The 15,001-nt window shown below is 48.2% G+C and overlaps 1 pseudogene; it reads left to right on the top strand.

Moving 5' to 3' along the window:
• The first annotated feature begins 6,649 nt into the window (after positions 1 to 6,649).
• Positions 6,650 to 13,711, top strand: LOC112895346 (annotated as a pseudogene).
• Positions 13,712 to 15,001: the final 1,290 nt, after the last annotated feature.

Genomic DNA, 15,001 nt, shown 5'->3' with positions numbered 1-15,001 from the left:
CGGGATTGACTCGCCCCTCTTCCCTCGCCATACACATGCCGAAAAGCGAAAACACCACGCACATCCTTTCTCTACTCTAAAAAAAACTAACTAGTGGATAATTTTTCGGTGCGTATCTTCACCCCCACCTCCTTTGGTCATTTTATCGTGGATAATTTTTTAGTGCAATCTTCACCCCCACCTCCTTTGCTCATTCTGCCGTCCATCAACTTACGCCGTCCGATGTTCCCGATGCGATATCGGCCTCCCATCATCTCTCCTCGGCCCGCCTCCCACAGTCCCACCCCCACGCCTCCCGACGCCCTCCCCCTTGTGACACCCGCCCCTTACGACGACGCGGCCGTCCGCTGCGGCCGCTCTCCCCATCGCGCAGCCGCAGCCCGCGAGCCGGTACGCGTCGCCGACGTCGCGCCGTCCAGCCGTCCCCGCCCCGCCGCACCGCCGTCCTGCCGTTGCGAGGAGTCCCCGTCTGTCCGCGCGAGGAGGCGGTTCCCCGGCGGCGGTCTTGGCTTGTAGAGGACAGGCAAGTCGCCTGCCTACAACCCTCGTGCGGAGTCAGCGTCGTCCTGCCGAGTTTTATCACACGCCATTCTATTGCAGTCTCCGCCCGGCCAGCCATCCTCGGGGACGCATCTCTCGACCCGACGGTCCGCGAGAGCATCACCTTGTCGTGGCGAACCGGGACAGACTGAGAGGCGCGATAGAGAGGGAATGCGTGACGGTACAGATCTCCACATCCCGTCCGCCCCCCCTCGCCACCACGCAGTTGCGCCGCTGCGCATCCCCACCGCACCCCGCACCGCCACGGCAGCCCACCTCGCTCCTCCTCGACGGCGTGCTCGCCACCACCTTCCTTCTACTCTACACCTCCGTCTGCCGCGACATCAGCGATTCCCGTGGGCCGCCGCGGTGGGAGCAGCGTTGGCGGGAGGCCGAAGCGGCTGGCGACGGTGATGGTCAGGCGCGCGGCTCCTCAACCCTGGTAAGTGGTAAGCAACAACAAGGGCCTGCCAGCCTGCCAAGGAGGAGCATGAGAGGAAAGAGGTGGTTGCGAGCAGCTATAGCGATGGCGGACACGACGCGAGAACAGATCAGGAGAAAAGGGCGGAACACGACGGACAACAGGCAGCAGCAGCCGCAACATATCAGGAGAAAGGGTGGGACGCGACGGACAACAGGCAGCAGCAGCCGCAGATTGTGATGCCTGCGACTTTGACTCCCACCAAGCAGGTGAGGCATCTTCCTCTATCGAGCAACATGTAGCAGATGATTGTTATTGGATTCCAGCTGATTTAAACACATCCAAATGCTAATTAAGACGGTGTATAAATTATTATTTATAGCGTGTGCCTACATCAGTTTACTAAGGGTATCTGAAATAAGATTGTTACAAACGCTAGCAACCTACCAAGCACATGGCACAACAGACACGCCGCATAAATTAACTGGATATACAAGAGGATAAGGCTTTGCTAGCTTGCTTTAACAAGCTTCATTTCTCCTACAATACTATCTGAAGCTTATGGATTCAAATCAAATCAGCATTTCTTTTCTACTGTCACGGGTGAAAAGAAGAAGAAGCCATCTTTGTGTTACGCAATACTATTTCATTCGACAACTTTGTATATCAGTCAATCAGAAGCTTTGCTCACTGGCTGTTGAGTTTCAAGTTTTTACTGTTGTCCATCGAGCATGAGCACTGAATGCTGATATAGACCGTGAGTAAATCACAAAATTTAATATTTTTTAAGTTACTTGTTTCATATGCCCGTTGAATTTATTTTTGGATTTCTAAAGTTGGTTATGGCAACCAATCTACCTGATAGATATCAAGTCTACCAACAAAACTATCTTACAACGAAACTGATATCATCAAATAATTATGCAATGATGCAGATAGATCGAGCATGCACAGAAATAGAATCTGTTAATATGCTATGAATGATCCCTGGTGTGTTAAACTCTTGGTTAATGTGTTGGTGGCATTTCTCTCTTCTCTAAATCAGTTGAAGCCATAACATTTTTTGAAAAAAAAAGAAGTTCTTTTTTAAAAAGCTAAGCGTTCTAATATTTGATCAGTTGAAACTGTTTGTTGGCATCTCTATCACGTACTGTAAGGAGTTATGAAATGTGGCACTTCTATCTCTATACTGAAATATTATAGTTTTAGAAATTTATCAAACTTGAGATAGCAACATGCAAAGGTTGGTTCGTCCAGATCAGCACTGTAATTCTGTTGCCTAAAGAAATTCTATCTGGAGCACTTTCAAGTTTATTGCCTGCCTGTTTGGTCCGCTCAGGAACAAATGCAGATATATGGTGGTTTTCATTTGCAGCTATCATATTCTTGTTCTGATGTAAAGTTGCAAAATGTGGCATACAAACTGCATGTATTAACCAACTACTTGCAGGTGAATTTTATAAACATATGGTCAGTGGTGGATGAAGTCTTGTTTTGCACTATGCGAACTTCTATATTGCGTTAGTTTTCTAATGGTCTATGAACAAGTATTATTTAAACATCGATATATCTATTTGTGCTTGAATAAGGTTTGTGATGGGCTGATGGATGCTTGTTTTTTTATCTCTGTTTATATTTTCTTTGACTTCTTTCCCTAGCTGTTTGCCTGTTTCAGTACCCAATTACAAAGATTTCTACGGTCATTAAGAGAAGCCATCTTCTTGACTGATATGGAGCTTAACACAAACACAATATATCCCATGAGTCAAAGACATTTGTTAATGTAGTCTAGATTCCATAAATATGCTCTGTATTCTAAATATCCTGGTTACATTTGCGATTTACTTGTTTAGCAGTAGACCACTCAAAAAAACTTATTGTCTGATCTATGAGTTGTATGACATATTGTGTGGTCAATGCTTGATATGCCTGTAATGGTCAATGCCAATCCATGCTAGCTGCCCACTTCTATGATTCAAATGTCAATATGAGAATCCATAGCTCTGTGGGGTTTAATGTGTCGCTTTCAGATGATATCATCAAGCATTAGGCTGCTGTAAGGTCTGTTGATTTTTTATTATATTTTTAATTTTTTTTCATTTGAATATGATTACAGAGGTTATTCTTTCATTTATATGGCTTTCTCAAAATAGGATCAGAGATAGTCATGGTGGCCTGAAGACGTCCAGGTTTGCACAATCAATATTTAAACTAATCTGAATTTGTTCCCGAGCATCCAAATGCAATAATGTAACCCATGTTTAAGAGTTAATATATTTTTAGTCAAGTTTGATGCACCAGCCAATAGAGGACAATAGAGGCTCGTCGTCGGGCTTACAGGGACGCCCGTAAACGTTGCGGATTCAAGAACTACGTAAGACACGAAAATAGAATGCTAGGGTATGGTAGAGCTCTTCCTGTCTCGTCGCGGCTCAAAATTTCAGATCACGTGGCAACACACAAGCAAAGATCTTTCTAAAACTATTATACAAATGTTTGCTTGTGGATGCAATTAAGCCTAATTGTACTATGTGTTGCCCAAACACGGTGTATTGCTATAAAAATTTTTCGCCACCTGCACGAACCTAGTCAATAAAAAAAAGAAAACACCACGCACCTGCCTTAGCGCCTGAGCGAGAGCGACCTACCTACGACATCCCCAGTAGAACGCTTTCAAGGCCGCGCACAGGCTGCCGGGAAGACCGGCGCCTCCACTTTGATCTTGTTCTGGTCCTGACATCGTTGAACTAACAATCTCGTTCAGAAAAGTCTTGTTCTAGTTCGTTGTGGCAAGCAATATTCATGGAACTGAAGCTCCGCACGCAAAAAAAAAGAAGTACAAAAACAAGAGCACTGCAAATGCATTCAGATTTCTTCCATATCTGTGTTCATGGAGGCATGGAGCTGACATTATAGAAGCACATTGAACCATAAACTTGCTGCAAGGCATAATCACATACAGCTACGGCTGAAATGAATGATTTTTTTTCTTAAGCAAACCGAGCACGACAGGTGCCGATTATATTGATAAGAAATGATTGAATATGGAATACACATGCTTGCCGTATCATTTGGAACATGAAACTGGGAAATGAGCTTTAGTTTGTTTCTCAAGACAAAAGTGAAGAAAGATAAACCATCATGGCTTTATTAAAAACAGGGAAGCAGTGGCAACGTCATGATAGTTGTTGCCTGTTCAGGAGTCCATGCTAAAAAATAAAGACTACCACGACACCAAAACAAGTAGACTCTGGCTAGCTATCTCCATCACCATACCTGCTCCTTCTGATTGGCCCCATCAGTTTCTTTCCCCATTCAACACCCTCATATGGAAGAGTTAGAACCCCATGAAGTGCGATCTGTTTCTACTTAGCTATACAATGAAGATGTCTCACCGCTGACAATCTGCACAAGCGAGGTTGGAACATAAGAAATCCATCTGTTGTATTTCGTGCAGAACCCCATCTGATGTATTTCGTGCAGAACCCAACTAGAATCCATGCCTCACCTGGTTCTTCGATGCTCTCTCTCCAAGTAAATTTTCAAAGAAATCAACCTGTGGTGGGGAATTCAGCTGACGCCAGAATATAATCAGTTCATCACTTTATCTGCATTGCTCGGGTGGTCCAAGCTTCTGGTTCTGAAGGAATATCTGCCCAGAAAAGAATGCACGGACCTTAACAAAGCATTTAGAGTAATTCCAACGTTACTGAACTACATCCAAAAGGAACGAAGTACCACAATTCTGTGGCTTCAAAGCATCTGCGGTCGAACCCAACAGTTCCTGTCTGTCAGGTTTGAGCCTGCAACCTGTAGCACCATACAGCAAACCACACATGCAATGGATAAACAGAAGTATCATAGTACTTGATAGTATGTAGCCCTAGATGCTTGAAATTATCTCTTTGTTTGGTTTCAAAATCCACACTATGATCAATAGCAGCACTCCAATGGCGTTTTCATTAGAATAACAAAACGGTGAAAAGGCAGACGGCTAACCACCTGTCCAACTCCACATAAGCAATATGTCCAACTCATCCATCCAAATGGTGACATAAAATAAAAACAAGGACAATACCAGTTCTAATTAGCAAGTAATTCCCATCCCACGACAGAAAGACCAAAGAAAGAACATTGACTACAAAAATGTTGACATTGAGAAAGAGCAATCAGGTTGTCACCAACAAACTTCTATTGCCGGTTCAAAGGGTTGACATTGAGAAATAAATCCAGCATCTTGCACAGAATTTCCTACAAAAAAGAAAGTAAACAGATTTATTCAGATTCATAGTCCCAGTCAATTAAGCACTTCAACATTCAAAACAAGAACTTAAAAAACACCCTAGTTATATCACATCTTTCTCTCTAAGCCACCACAGGCTCATACAAGACATTCGCTTAGGTGTAGAAATAAAAATTAGCAGCATGGGTTGAATTTTGGCTGCACGAAAATTCAGTGGTACACAATGAGAAGTGAATCAGAACTAGATAAATTCATGACTCATAAGCCCGAATATCATATAACAGTATCCATTTCTTCTTTCCAATGATGACACCAATAAATGCTATGAAATCCTAGCTCAAAGTAGCGAGTATCAGCAGTTTCATATATCCCCACAAAGAAACCTAATGAGAACCAATGACTACGGGAAGTGTTGATATTCAGAAAGAAATGACAGCTTGTCATCGACAAACTTTTGTTGCCACTTCAAAGGGCTAGCCTCTGGTACATAGCTCAACAGAAGTGGTGCTCTATGAAAAGATGGAGGACGAAGATATTTCATTTAAGAAAACATGTCCTAGTAAAACAGAGGCAAAATAGCTGTTTTAGTCCCTCAATTTTGATCCGAGGGTCAAGTTCATCCCTCAACTTTCAAAATTGGCCAATATAGTCCCTCAACTTTCGTTTTTGAGTCAAACTCATCCATGCTCATATTATGCTCCATAATAACATGAGATTTATGCAAAAAGACCTCTTTGCCCTTGATTCCTTCCCCTTCTAAATTTATTTAGGAGCTTAACACCACAAGTGTTTAATTTGCAACATAGAATTTTATTTATCCATGCATCGTATTGTATTGCGGATATGTGGAGAGTAAAATTAAAGCTACTTTTTGCATAACTACGTACCATGTATAAAATGTTGCGGAAACTTGAGCGAACGGTGATACAAACAGTGGAAATTGAGAAGGGGCAAAATGAACCAAGGGTAAAAAAGACTTTTTTACATTTATCTCATGTTATTATGGAGCATAATATCAGCATAAGGATGTGTTTGACCTCAAAATATAAGTTGAGGGACTATATTGGCCAATTTGAAAGTTGATGGACGAACTTGACCCTTGGGATAAAGTTGAGGGACCAAAATATCTATTTTGCCTAAAACAAAAGGAAACTGATTTATTTGCACTCACAAATCGAGTCAATTAAGCATATCAGCCTTTGAAAGGGGAACTTAAATAATTCACTAATTCAATCACATCACCCCAAAACCACCATGGGTGACTAGGATGGGACAGTCTGCTTGAAGAAATACCTAGATATTTCTGGCTTAGGTGTTGAAGTAAGAAGTTGAAGCAGGAATTCAAATTTGACTCCAAGAAAGTGCCTAGGCAACAAGTGGGAGCTAGATTAGGTCTAAATAAGTTCATAAATGGAAGAACCAAGCATATCTCTCACCCACGAAAAATGGCCACATTCCTCTCTCTCATCATTCTACCATTGCTCCAAATTCTTCCAGGCTCAGATGCTTCACCCCTGCCAATGCTAAGTAGGGGCTCCTCCTTACTTGTAGAAGAGTACAAAGAAACCTTCCTTACCTCACAAAATGGTGATTTCTCATGTGGCTTCTATGAAGTTGGAAGGAATGCTTTCTCCTTCTCCATCTGGTTCACCAACACTGTGGAAAAGACCAGAGTGTGGTCTGCAAATCCCAAGTCCCCTGTAAATGGCCGGGTCTCCACGGTTTTGCTGAACCATGATGGCAATTTGGTCCTGACTGATGTCAATGGCACCGTGACATGGGATAGCAATACGAGCTCTGGCAAGGGCACAAGACTTGTCCTTCTCAACACCAGCAACCTTGTCGTAAAAAATGGCAATGGTGAAATTTTGTGGGGAAGTTTCTCTTCACCAACTGATACATTGCTTCCTTTTCAGCCCTTAACCAAAGGAACAAGGTTAGTATATGGTTACAGTAGCCTCTATTTTGACAACGACAATGTGCTCCGCCTCATGTATGATGGGCCAGATATATCAAGCATCTACTGGCCAAGTGCAGAATACACTGTGTTCCAAAATGGGAGGACAAACTACAATAGCTCCAGAATTACAGTCCTCGATGCTGAAGGTTATTTTCAGTCAAGTGATTTGCTTAAAGTAAAGTCTTCTGATTGGGGCACTGAAACCAAGAGAAGGCTGACAATTGATTATGATGGAAACCTCAGAATGTACAGCTTGAATGCATCAAGTGGAAGTTGGATAGTTTCATGGGTGGCGATAGCAAAAATGTGTGATGTGCATGGGCTATGTGGACCGAATGGGACATGTGAGTACTGGCCAAGCCTCCATTGCTCATGTCCCCCGGGATATGAGATGAGTGACCCACATAATTGGAACAAAGGTTGCCGGCCAAAATTCAGCAAAATCTGCAACGGGAGTTACAAAGCAGAAGATTTTGAGTTTATCAAGCTCCCACACACTGACTTTTATGGTTTTGATCGGACCTATAACCAGTCTGTTTCACTAGAAGATTGCAAGAAGACCTGTTTGGAGATTTGTTCATGTGCTGGTTTTACATACAAAACAGGACGCGGACTTTGCTACACCAAAGTCCTCTTCAATGGCTACAGGTACCCAAATTTTTCTGGTGACAACTATATAAAACTACCAAAGAATTTGGGTATATCAACATCATTAGTCTCCAAAAACTCTCATCTCACGTGCAACCGGAAAATTCCTGAGATTGTAGAAGGATCTTCAAGTATGTATGGCATTAACAGTGTTGATAAAAATTGGACAACTTATTATGTGTTTGCAGCAATACTGGGTGCCCTAGTACTGCTATTTACTGGTACAAGCTGGTGGTTCCTTTCCAGCAAGCAAAACATTCCCAAGTCAATGGAGGCAGGCTACAGGATGGTAACAAACCAATTCAGGATGTTCACATATCGAGAGTTAAGGGAAGCAACTGGAAAGTTCAAGGAAGAGATCGGAAGAGGGGGCTCTAGCATTGTTTATAGAGGAATACTTGAAGATAAGCGAGTAGTAGCAGTGAAGAAGCTAACAAACTTGTCACACAGTGAGGAGGAATTGTGGGCAGAAATGAGTATAATTGGAAGGATTAACCACATGAATTTAGTACGGATGTGGGGTTTTTGCTCCGAGGGTCAACACAAACTACTAGTGTATGAGTATGTGGAGAATGAATCACTTGACAGGTTCTATTTGGCAATGTAAGCAGTGAGAGACTAATTGCATGGAGCCAGCGATTCAAAATAGCATTAGGGGCAGCAAGAGGTTTGGCCTACCTACATCATGAGTGCCTTGAGTGGGTAATTCATTGTGATGTAAAGCCCTACCCACATGAGAGGAACAATAGGCTACATGGCACCAGAATGGGCGTTAAACTCCCCAATCAACGCAAAAGTCGATGTCTACAGTTATGGTATTGTCCTTCTTGAGATTGTGACAGGAAGTAGGATCTCGAGTGGGGTATCGGTAGATGGGACAGATGTCGAGGTTAGACAATTTGTGCAGGTCTTGAAACAGTATCTGGAGAGTGCAGATGTCAAGGATATAGTAGATCAAAGACTGTATGGTCAATTTAATCTTGAGCATGCATCGGTAATGTCGAAAGTTGCTACAGCTTGTCTTGGAGAAAGAAACAGCAGACCTTCAATTCATGACATTGTAAAATCTCTATTGGCATATTGTAGAAGATTAGAATTTGGGGCAATTGGCCACACCTCAATGGGAGGGGGCGCCTTCTATTATATAGGGCCGGCTGGCCTTGCTTTACAAGGCAAGGGTAATTCCCTTAATTTACATCTGCTAACTATAGCAACTAATCTCTGATTTACTGCAGCATATTCTATTGCCTAACACCCGCCCGCAGCCGAAGCGGGAGGCTCCCGGACGCAAAGGCTGGATCGAAATTCTCGAAAGAGTGCTATCGGAAGCCCTTTAGTCATGATGTCGGCGAACTGGTGAGAGGAGGGCACATGGAGAACCTGAATCTCACCAAGGGCCACCTTTTCGCGGACGAAGTGAATGTCGATCTCAATGTGCTTCGTTCGCTTGTGGTGGACGGGGTTGGCCGTCATGTAGACGGCACTGACGTTGTCGCAGAAGACAACGGTGGCGGAGGGCAGCTGGATGTGGAGCTCCTGGAGTAACTGTCGAAGCCAGCAGCACTCGGCCACAACGTGAGCCACGGCCTGATATTCTGCCTCGACGCTGGAGCGGGACACCGTGGTCTGGCGCTTGGAGGACCAGGAAACCAGATTGTCGCCGAGATAGACGCAGAAGCCGGAGGTGGATCGTTGAGAGTCTGGACAGCCTGCCCAGTCAGCGTCAGAGTAGGCAGTCAGCGTGTCGACAGAGCCGGTGCCAATGTGAAGACCCGAGGAGAGAGTCCCCTGGACGAAGCATAGGATGCGCTTGATAAGCGCACGGTGAGGCTCGCGCGGGGCGTGCATGAAGAGGCACACCTGCTGAACAGCATAGGCCAGATCAGGACGAGTCAGCGTCACGTACTGGAGAGCCCCTGCCAGGCTCCTGTACTCAGATGCGTCCTTCTCTGACAGTAGAACCCTGTCGGTCGCGGATAGCTTGGCGTGAGTGTCAACAGGTGTCGGTGTCGGATGACACTCAGCCATGCCCGCGCGCTGAAGAAGCTCGACAGCGTACTGTCGCTGGGAGAGGAAGAGGCCATCTGAGGAGCGTGTGACAGCGATGCCGAGGAAGTGGTGGAGGGCGCCAAGATCCGTCATGGCGAACTCGGAGCTCAGCCGAGTCATAATGCGCTGAAGGAGGGCCGAGGACGAGGCGGTGAGAACGATGTCGTCGACGTACAGCAGTAGGTAGGCGAGGCTCGTCCCCTCTCGTAAAATGAAAAGGGACGTGTCGGAGGTGGAGGCGACGAAGCCGAGCTGCCGGATGAAGGTGGTGAAGCGCTGGTACCAGGCCCGCGGAGCTTGCTTCAGTCCATACAAGGACTTCTGCAGACGGCAGACGTGGTCTGGGGCACCAGGGTCGACGAATCCTGGCGGCTGCTGACAGTAGACGGTCTCCTCGAGGTGGCCGTGAAGAAAGGCGTTCTTCACGTCCAGCTGGTGAATCGGCCAGGTGCGGGACGCGGCGATGCTGAGTACAGACCGTATGGTGGCCGGTTTGACAACCGGGCTGAAGGTCTCGTCGTAGTCGACGCCCTCGCGCTGGGAGAAGCCTCGGACAACCCAGCGAGCCTTGTGGCGAGCGAGGGACCCATCGGCATGGAACTTGTGCCGGAAGATCCACTTCCCCGTCACGATGTTGGCGCCGGGGGGGCGCGGAACGAGCTGCCAGGTGTTGTTGTCGACGAGGGCCTGGTACTCATCCATCATCGTGGCACGCCAGTTGGCGTCGGCCAGCACGCTGCGGTAGTTCATCGGAATCGGCGATGGTGAGGAAGATGTAGTGGCCGCCAGCCCTTTATAGCTAACGCGAGGGATGGCACCCGTCACGTTGCTGGTGGTACGGGGCGGCAGTGGCGGTGGTGGCGGAGCAGGCGATGCCGCCGGTGCCGGTGAGGGCGCCGTCGGTGGTGTCGGGGCGTCAGGAGGGGCTGCCGGGGCTGCCGCCGCTTCGGACAGCTCGGGGCGGGGGCGGCGGACGTAGACCCGTGGAAAAGGGACCACGCTGGGTCCAGGCGGGGGCACGTGACCATGCCCGCCTGGTGTCGAAGGAGGCGATCCATGTGATGTCGCAACGTCGGGTGGTGGCTGCTCAACATCCGAGGGGGATGGAGTGACCACGGGCGTCGAGGAGGAAGTCCCACCTGCAACAACAGTAGAGCAAGGCACCGAAACCATATCGTCGTCGAGGAGAAAGTCGTGGGAGGCGGGGGAGGAGGCGTCTGAGGTGGCTGCAAAGGGGAAAGCGGTCTTGTCGAATATGACATGGCGAGAGATGATGATGCGACGTGTCGATAGGTCGAGGCAGCGATAACCTTTGTGCGAGGGGGGATATCCGAGGAAGACGCATGCCGTGGAGCGAGGGGCAAGCTTATGTTTGGAGGTTGCTTGCATGTTGGGGTAACAGAGGCACCCAAAAACACGCAGATGGTTATAGGTTGGCGGCTGATTATGCAGACGAGTGTATGGAATGTCATGCTGAATGGAGGAGGATGGGCGCCTATTATGGAGGTAGCAGGCCGTCAGGAGTCCCTCGGCCCAATATGCGGGAGGTAGGGAGGCATGGAGGAGCATGGTACGAATGGAATTGTTGAGTGTGCGGATGATGCGTTCGGCTTTGCCATTTTGGGGTGATGTGTAGGGACAGGAGGAGCGGAGGTGAGTGCCTTGAGCAGCGAGGAATTTGGTGGTGGCAGTGTTGATGAATTCAGTCCCGTTGTCAGCCTGAAAACATTTTATGGGAGAGCTGAATTGTGTTTTGGCGAGCGCAGCAAGCTCAACTAAGTGTTGGTGGACCTCTGATTTTTTTCGGAGCGGAAAAACCAACAGTAGTGGCTATAATCATCCAAACATACCAAGTAATATGAAAAACCAGACAGACTGTTGATGGGGGAAGTCCAAACATCACAATGAACCAGTTCGAAAGGGGCATGAGTTATGGACTGCGAAGAACTGAAAGGTAGACGCGTATGCTTGCCTATCTGACATGAGTGACATAGGGAGCGGTCTACTTTATTACAGGAAACAACATGCAGTTTATTAAGGCGTTCTAGAGTAGCGGGTGCAGGGTGGCCGAGACGTTGATGCCACAGAGTGGACGAAACAGCCAGGAGAGCATGAGGTGGAGCGGCAGCTGTGGAGGGAGGCATGGTGTATAGGTCCCCGTTGCAGTTACAGCGGAGAATCACGCGTCCCGTCCTGAGATCCTTAACAGAAAAACCATGTGCGTCAAATTCAAAGGAACAACTATTGTCGCGAGTGAATTGACGGACGGACAGCAGGTTGCGGACTATGGATGGTGCGACAAGAATATTATTAAGAGCGAAATTTGTGGTAGGTGTAGGAAGGACGGAATGACCTCTAGACGTAACAGGAATGCTGGTGCCATTACCTACTGTTATTGAGGAGATGGAGGGGGGGAGGCGTTGGGTAAGCATACCAGCTGAGGATGTCATGTGCGTGGAGGCGCCGGAGTCAACTATCCAGTCGCCCTGCAGTTGCCTGTTCTGCAGGGCAGCGATGAGGCCGGCTGCATCCCAGGTGCTGGTGGAGGTGTTGGAGCCGCTAGAGGAGGTCTGGAGCGGAGCGAAGGCGGTATTGGCCTGCGGGGAAGGCCTTAGTATGCCCGGGTTGCGCCCAGCCTGGGCACCAGGACCTCCAGGGGCGCCAGAACCGCCCTGATGGCGCTGTCCAGGAGGGGTGACGCGCTCTCCAGGGGCCACACGTTCGCCGGTCCAGGGATTGAAGCCCCAGGGAACGCGTTTGTTGGTGCTGGTGCTGCTGGAGGTGCCGCCGGAGGAGTTTGGGAAGGGCTGCTGGCCACCCTTCTTGGTGTTAGGGCGCCGGCCGCCCTGCAGCTGCTGCTGTTGGTGACCGCCAAGAGAGGAGGCAGCAGCCAGGAGGGCGGTGGTGGCGCGCACTTTTTCCTCGTTTTGCAGGCGCAGCTCTTTGAGGAGGAGCTGGTGCCGGGCGGCAGCGAGGGTGAGGGGCTGCATCCCGGCGATGTTGTCGGCGACGTTGGAGTAGACCTCGTTGAGCCCTCGCAGCAGGTTGAGGACGAGGTTGGGTTCAGAGACGGGCTGCCCAACGTCGCGCAGTTCGTCGGCCTTCTCCTTCATGCGAACGCAGTAGGCGTCAATGGACAGATCCCCTTGAGTCATCGAGTGGAACTCATGATTCAAGAAGATGGCGCGAGGAGCTTTGTTCGCCTGGAACACCACGCCGATGGCCGCCCAAAGGGCGCTCGCCGTCTGCTTGTCGTCGGTCATGGCGAGGTTGAGGACGGCGTCGGAGACGGTGTTGTACATCCATCCGCGGACGCAGAAGTCAGCCTGCAGCCAGGTCTCGTCGGAGTGCGAGGTGGAGGCGGTGGCGAGATGATGTAGCAGCCCGAATTTCCCACAGGTGGCCTGGAACGCCGTCGACCACTTGGTGAAGTTAGAGGGCTTCAATTCAAGGGTCATGGGGACGTGGAGCTTGATGTTGATGGTGGCAAAGGGGCAGATCACGGGGGTAGCATCGCTTTTGAGAGCGCCGCTGGTGGCAGAAGAGAGGTCTGAATCGGTTCCCATGGGGAGGGAGGGGGCTGAGGGGAGAGATCGCGAGATTAGATCGGGATCGGGACCTGAACTCGTGATACCATGTAGAAGATTAGAATGTGGGGCAATTGGCCACACCTCAATGGGAGGGGGCGCCTTCTATTATATAGGGCCGGCTGGCCTTGCTTTACAAGGCAAGGGTAATTCCCTTGATTTACATCTGCTAACTATAGCAACTAATCCCTGATTTACTGCGGCATATTCTATTGCCTAACACATGTGATGACCAAGATGATTATCCTGCCTACTCATGGTGATCTGTGATAAGCTACAATGTTTCAATTTGCAAAATGAAGAATGAGTTCAATTCTGGAACAATTTTGAAAGTAAGAAAAGGAGTGGCTGCTAAAAAGCAAGTCAGTTCTTTGTTCTATGAGTCCATCTCAAGACAAATGTAGATATATTATTTTGTTCAATTGTAATTTAGAGAGGCATAGGGAGCATAAGAAGGATCCACAAATGGTTTTAATTGACTTGAAGAAGGGCTATGATGAAATACCAAGGAATGTCATGTGGTGGGCTTTGGACAAACTCAAAGTTCCAATAAAGCACATTACCCTCATCTAGGATATGTACAAAATGTTGTGACAGGTGTTTGAACAAGTGAAACGTGTGACAATGTAGCCGAAAAAGGCATCTATGACCTATCTGATGTTAATTTTTTTTCCTATTTGATAAAACTAGCAAGTTGCAGCATAAGTATCTAAATATACCAGTACTATGACAAACTGACATACACTCACGGCATTAATGAGTGGAAAAATTACCAGGTGTTTACAGAGAGCATCATATTCATGAGGCTGAGCCAAGCCGTTCATTATCCTTGCACAAAAGATTAGCAGTTGCAGCAGTTGGAACTATGAAAACATCGAGCAGGCTCGTCGGTGCCCCCAGGGTGTTCGTCATAATTCCCCAATCCCCAGAGGCACTAGCACTAACGGCAACAAAAGGAGATGGGAGATAAGCCTCACCTTCGGGGCGAGGCTACCAGTGAGGCGGTGACGCAGCCCGGCGGAGACGCCGGTGGCCTGAGGCAACTGCTGCCCGCCACTGCGTCGAGCGGCATACAGCGAGGGCTCGACTTCAGAACGGCTGGCTGCGCGCCTGCACGGGCGGCAGCGTGAACGATCGAGCTCCGGCAGTTTCGGCCCATAAGCGCGTAGTAGATTTGAAAGCCCGGAGCCGCCGACTGAACGGCGAGCGGGCCCGGACCGGCGCACTGCGTATCCGCCGACTGAGCGCTGCTGGTGGCCCGGCCCAAGGTCACATCTTAACTCGAGCACGCGCGGCAGTGCGCTCGTTGCCGTTGCGTTTGCGGGGCTGTGACTAGGAGTAGCATGTGTTCGTGACTAGGAGTTAAAAGTATCCATGAGTAATAATGGACTGGGCATGTAGTTTAAGAAAAAACTAAATAATATTTCAGCTTTTTTTAACACAGCTTCATGGATGGTTTCACGGATGGTTTCACGAAAAGCTTCACTTGAAGCTATGCTAAATGGATATTTTGCTAGCAGCTTTATCCACAAAGTATCTGGTGAAGCTGTTTC

The sequence above is a fragment of the Panicum hallii genome, chromosome 5, assembly GCF_002211085.1.
Source record: "Panicum hallii strain FIL2 chromosome 5, PHallii_v3.1, whole genome shotgun sequence".
Classification (NCBI taxonomy): domain Eukaryota; kingdom Viridiplantae; phylum Streptophyta; class Magnoliopsida; order Poales; family Poaceae; genus Panicum; species Panicum hallii.
This window is presented reverse-complemented; position numbering and strand designations above follow the sequence as displayed.